This window comes from Apaloderma vittatum, unplaced genomic scaffold (genome assembly GCF_000703405.1).
Source record: "Apaloderma vittatum isolate BGI_N311 unplaced genomic scaffold, ASM70340v1 scaffold2068, whole genome shotgun sequence".
Lineage (NCBI taxonomy): Eukaryota > Metazoa > Chordata > Aves > Trogoniformes > Trogonidae > Apaloderma > Apaloderma vittatum.
In genome coordinates this window covers 6,704-13,406 of record NW_009728934.1, presented here as the reverse complement: position 1 = coordinate 13,406, position 6,703 = coordinate 6,704, and positions in this window count along the sequence as shown.

The window sequence follows — 6,703 nt, the reverse complement described above, 5'->3', positions numbered from 1 at the left end:
AGTGCATGAATCCCAGACTGGTACTTCTAATTAAATCAGAGATTTCTTCTGAGGTGAGCATGTTATCTAACAGGAACAGAAAGCAGACTGGCCAAGCACACAAATCTTTGAACTTACTTTTAACCTCTTCATCATACTTTGTCCATTTTTCTTCAAATAGATCAGCTACTAATAGTAACAATATCTCCTGCTGCTTTTGGGACTTGATAATGTTTTTGTAGGATCACTTTGGATCAGGCTACTAGCCAGTTTACACAGGCAACCCAATTTTTTTAACACTAATGGAGGAGGATTTCGCTTAAAAATGGCAGAGCCACAGCTACAGGACCAGGATTTAATCAAATACAGCAGACTGCACAGATTAAAACTTTTGGGTCCTGCTAGCTCCATCTTTCAGCAGGTGCTTTTCTACTTTTGCACTTAAATTGTTAGTGTGTTTGTTTTTTTTTTTTTTTTTAAAGTGTTTTGCTGATTTAACACAGCAATATAGTGCAAAATTGTATTGATGGCTATTTTCATGCCTATGGAGTTCATGGCCTTGGATAATAACAAGATCTGAGAAACAACTTGATGTTTCACTGAAATACAATTTCTTAATGGACAGAAAAAAAAACAACAAAAATCACCCCAACAGACAACCAGGATGCCCCTGGGAAATAAGATTGCATGACAATAAAACATTTAAAGAATTCACTCCCTTTACTCAGTGGCAGATTTCAGGACAGGAACCAAAGTGCACACAGCTGGCTTGGGTCTTGTCTGCCTCAGGCTCTGGCCCTCTTCCAGATGGGCACAAAATGTCTGGGGAGTGCTAAGTGAACCCCTCTGCTGCTGCAAGGTGAGAGCCATGCTTAGGGGTCAATCCTGTTGCTGGTGGGGTAGTCGTTGTGGTGGCCCTAGCTGGAGAAGAGGGAGTGAGGCTAGGATGCACCTCTGGGATCACGGGGGGATCAGGAACTGCAGGGAGAAGATGAGTTTTGGGTCAGGCCCCTGTACCACAGTGGCAGTGAGCTGGAAACAAAAAGCCATACTAGGAAAGGAGATTGGAAAAGAGAAGTGATTACAAAGGGCAAGGGAGTGGAGAGCAGATATTTAGGGTTGACCTCATAACCAGGAGGTCAACAGAGGAGAGAGAAGCTATTGAAAGATGGAGGTTGGAGGAGCAAGATGATAAAAAATGGTTTTTAGATCAACACATGCTTTTGGTACAGGGATACATATGCCAGGACACTGCAAAAAAACGACAGCCGGCATCATCTACCCATGACACAAAAGGGAAAAAAAAAAAAAGTCCAAAGATCTGGAACAGAGCTTCTCACTTCAGTCTGCAAAACAGTCAGAGATGAAACACTTAATGCAGATGCACTGGAAAGCACTGACTTACAGCTCTTTTTTTCACATTTGATGAGGACAAAGCACTCTTCCTTGTAATTTCATTAGAAAGATCAACAAAACCTCCAGACAAAAACTTTATTAATTGAAAATGCATCTGACACACACTGTTCAAACATGTGTAGAAGAACTATTGTGGCTGGAGAAATGAGACCAAATTAAGCTAAGCTTGGCTTTAGTTTAAAAAGCAACTGAAATTACCACACCTTTGATTTGGGAAGGCTGACATGAAATAAAATATTTCTATTTGCAGTTTGCTAATTTCTCCTAAACACTAAGCTGGCCTTAACCACCAAATTGTTCCAGGCACTGTCGACCCCTGGAAACCAGCTGTTCTCTGAAACATCAGTGTTACATGCTGCACAACATACTGTATATGTCACCCTAAAATTCACAATAACTCTGTTCTTATCTGCACACAGGTAAGATTCTGGTAAAATTCTGTGCCAGACCACAGACACTGAAATAGAAGTCACTTAGATGTAGGTAGTGAGATGGGAGCTAGGTGGATAAACTTCGTAGCACTCATCAGAAACATAAACTGATGAAGCCAACTGCTATAATCACTTAAAACTTAAACGGCAGTCTACATGAGGAGCTCCAACACATAGCAAGTTTGCTTAAAGGCAAGCACAGCACTGAATCAAAACTTCACCATCTACATCTTGCTCCTCTGAGAAATCCAAGGTCATGGAAAGCTCAACATCAGCGCAAAGATTAGTTGAGGGTTTGGGTTAAGGTTCAGAGAACCACAAAGCCTGCAGGCCTGAGGACAGCGGGGTTACAAAAGGCATTCCAAATGGAGCATGGTGCTGCACCAACATCGCTCCATCTACACCTTCCTCATCTGGGACACCCACAGTCATGGGCACCTCAGCCTGAAGAGGCAGTAATGGTTCAAATTAGGGTTAGAATTCAGAAAAACACAAAGCCCACAACTCTAGAAACACTGGGGCTGAAGAAGGCATTCAAAGTGAAGCATGGGATGCCTTCTTCAGCCCTTTCTTCAGAAATGCTGCACCAACATTCCTCCATCCACACCTTTCTCATCTGGCCATCCTGTCATCGTGAGCACTCCAACACCCTTTTTGTTTCCTTTATGATATTTTTTTATTTTGGAAGGGCATGGGTCTTCTTTGTAACTTGTGCTACATCTGCTTGTTGTTTTGCATCGCTACTAGGTATCCTGTGGCATATCTGATGGCACTTGACATCTCTTTTTTAGAATAAGTATTTTTAATGATTAGAGCAGTAACATATTTAAATCTCAATATATCCTACAATATATACAGTTTCAATGTTTTTCATGTATTCTCCTTTTATCCATACACAATCTAACTCCAAAATATTTATATTATTTGATGTTAAATTGACAATGCAGTTTTACCACAGCTCATTAAAAATCTGTACATCCTTATCACTCTCTGATCTTGCAACCAAGCTCAACTATATGGTCTTCTTATAGGAAAGAACAAGGGTCCTCTGTGTCTAAGAAGTATCTGAATTTCTTCTCCATCTGTAGCACTTTTATGTCCTCCCTATAAATTCCTGACTGAAAGATGACAGCAGAAATACTATTTTTGAGGCAAGATAGTGTAATTTACTGTAGATAATCTCTTTCTCGCAAGGCCAGTTTTAAAGTTCAAGGCTGGGCCAGCCGCTCTGTAATCTCCCCCTGCCCCCAGGGGAGGATAACAGGAAAACCCAGGAGAGAGATTTCAAGGCTGAAAAAAAACTTAATCAGTTTAATGAAAAAGAGAACAATACTAATAGTAACAATGAAAATGTCATACTATATACAGATATGTACAAGTATGTAAATATGCTCAAATGTATAAGAGTATGTTAATAAACAATCCACACCTTTCAGATGATGACAAGGTCCCCAGCAATAAAAAAAAGGTACCAGACTGGACTCAGCAGCAGATATAAGCACTCAAGCCCAGAGTCCCAATGACAGTCCAGAGGGGGGGTGGGGGGGAAGCAGCAAAACAGAATGGAAAAGATGTTGAAGATGCTATGCCTATCCTACCTTTGGAGAGGGATGGGGAAGCAGGGGAAGACAACTTCTCCCATCAACACAGTGCTTGTCTGCATTGTGGAAGCAGCAACCACCAGCACGACAGGCAGAGATGAGAGATGCTGAAGAGCAAGTAACAACCCTCCCAGCACTGCAACCTCTAAAGACCTCAGGGCTCTTATCAGGGGCCCTTATATACCGAGCACCATGGGAAGGAATTCCATGATTGGTCCGTTTAGGTCACGACCCATCTTCTCCTCCCCATAGGCACAGCAGCCCCTTCTCCCACACTGTGATTGCCACCAGGACTAGGCAGCCCTGGAGAACTTTTATCCTGGTGCATTCAAACGAGTGCAGCCAGCAATTCTGATCAGAAGAACCTAACGTATGCTCTTTTGTAACGCTGGCAGAAGTTACAAGGTTTCAGTTCTGAAGTGCCATGCATATGCTGAGCTGAGAGACCAAGAGTCTACTAATGCATTTGCTACACCATATGTAATAATTTATTACATCATGATACCTCTGACTTTCTAATTTCTACTTGTGTGATTTAGTTTTGCTCCAAAAGCTACAGTCAGGCCAGCTTGTTTGGCTGAACAAGACAAGAAGAATACAAAGCTGTACCATCATGCCAAAGTGAAGCTGGTAGGAACAATTTATCCTTTGATGATCTGCACCCTCTGCCTCGTGATGTGTTAAAAGAGCTGGGTGTCCTCCTGCATACCTGCTAGGTGACTTCTAGCATAGCTGGCAGAGCAATAGGACAGACTTTTTTGGAAGGCAGGATGAAGAAGAGGACAGGGATGGAGCAGAAGAATGGAGAATGTAAGCACAACTGACACTAATCATTGCACTTCTTATAAGATTTTTTTAGGATTTCTAACTAAATGAGAGTACGAAAATATAAAAGGTGAACAAATTTTGATTTGTTTTCCACTAGTAACTAAAAACCTAAAGACTTAAAAATCTCATATATGTAAAGTGTATCAAGGAAACACTAACACTGAAGGGCATGCAGAGATAGATGTAACATGACTAGACAAAAATAAAGACAACCAAAGTCATAAATCCTCTCTCATTTTAGTTTTGAATGGCCTCATAAGGGGGAAATGGCAGACTTCTCACAATATGAAACTATCATGTATCAGATAAAATGGCAATTTTCCTCCATGTAGTTATATTTTCTGTCTTCTACAGCTGCAAAAAATAGCTAGCAAATGAGAAAAATATGACAAACTGATGTCACATGAATGATGACAGCTTCAGATGACAATCTACTAATAGATATGTTTCAAAAGAATGAAACAAAGAAAGCAAGACAAATTTAAATAATGACCTTGATTATATTCTATATTCTGCTTAAAATTGTGCTGTAAAGGTGTCCAGTTAATGAGACGATGGACTTCCTTTCTCTGCAATGTCTGCTCCAATCTTATCTAAATCAATGGAGCTACATCTCTATAATCTCATTTTGGTGAAAAAACACAGTATTTATGCCAGTAATATTGCAAAGGTGAGTATACTGAAACTAGCAACTCGACATGAACAGTGCTGAAGGCCTTAATATGGAAATCTTCTGTCTTTTGGTATCCAGAGTTTTAACTTCACATGTTGAGGTTTTAAAATTCATTAAGCTATTCCTTGCCTTATTCATCTGAGTCATTCTTCAATCTCCCTCTAGCATTCTGTTTCTGATTAATAGTTATTAAGCTGTACCAGCAAACATGCAAAAGTGACTATTTTGGCCCGGAAAATTTAGCAGTTCTAATAACTATTAGTATTTCTATGGTTGAATGTGAACATATAGAACACAATTTGAAGCAATGCTTACCTTTTAAAATCTCTCTAAAGAATATTGTGTTTCTTTTGCATTTTCATTACAACTGCAAGCTACTATGTTTTCTCAATAGGTTGTTTTTTTTTAATAACACTGATATTTCCTTACATGCAGTAAACAATAAAGTTGATCTTTCCACTGTGGAGACAGTCTATGCTGTAGAAATAATTAAAGCTATAATTGTGCAATGTGCCAACAAGAAGGGTAAATTGGATAATCCAAACACCTGTTTTTGTTCACAAATGCAATGTAGAGATCCATAAAACCATTCAGCCTAAATACAGACTGCTTTTTATTTAAATTAAAATTAAGTGCATACAGAAGAGGATGCCTATTTTTTATTAGAATGATTGGGTTTCAAGGTTCTTAACAATGAGGCTCAGTATATATTTCAGGTGAAACCATGGAAACAGCAGGAGCCATTTTACTCAAAATAGAAATACCACAAATGACCTTGACATTTAAAAGCTGATGCTGCACATTGTCATTCAGTTTGTGAACGACAGGCATATTATCATGCCCTCTGTTCCAAAATCGTTCTGGGTCTTCCAAGAAGGAGTATTTGAAAGCTGGGCACTTCTCTCATCATCACTTTTTATAGGTGCAAGGCAAGAAAGTAGGAAACATGCAGAAAGACATGACAAATTGTAAATGATGGCAGCAGACCTTGAGAGAGCAGCACTTGGAGGAATTCACTTGCACCTGAAGACTGTACTTTGAATTCTGTCTGAAGACTCAACACACAAAACTTCCCCCCTCAGATAGCTGAGTGTAAATGGATTTTGCTGTCTACATGCAGAGAGATAGAATTTTTCTACCCTTACATATGTGAACAACATTGAACATTTCTAAATACTGCTGAACTTCAAGATTTCATCTTTTCAAGGATTGCTGGACAACACGATTTCTTAGTCTAGAACCCCTTCATAAAACCTAATGGTCACTGTCTTTGAACAGTTGAAAATTGCAAAAGTATTTTGGCTTTTACTGTCAAGCCATCCTCTGGGAGCTGCATTTCTCTTCTTGTTTGAATGATATCCTCAGTACTTAACGCTGAAATGTAATTATTGACCCAAGGAGGGTGGGGAGACAGGGGTGTCAAACTTCTCAGTGCAGGGCCCCTCTTAACCAGGTCATACTGAAAAAAACATCTTCCAAGAGGAGCTGTCTGACACTGCTGGTCTCTCTCAAAGGACCTGCCACCAGGGTCAGGCACCTTGAGTGGTGGTGAGCGCATATGCTCTGGCATCAGCCCCCTGTGCCCTGGGGAAGTGTGAGGCAACACTGTGTTTGCGTGGGGTTGACAGTTTGAGACCGTTGGGTTAAGTTCTTTGCTGGCATTGACTTTTTCAGAGGCACCAAGTGGAGGTCGTATATTGGAGGACAGGACTAGCACTCCCAGTTCTCCAGCCTGTTCTGCTTTGATAGGACTGGACCATATATTTTTTTTCCCC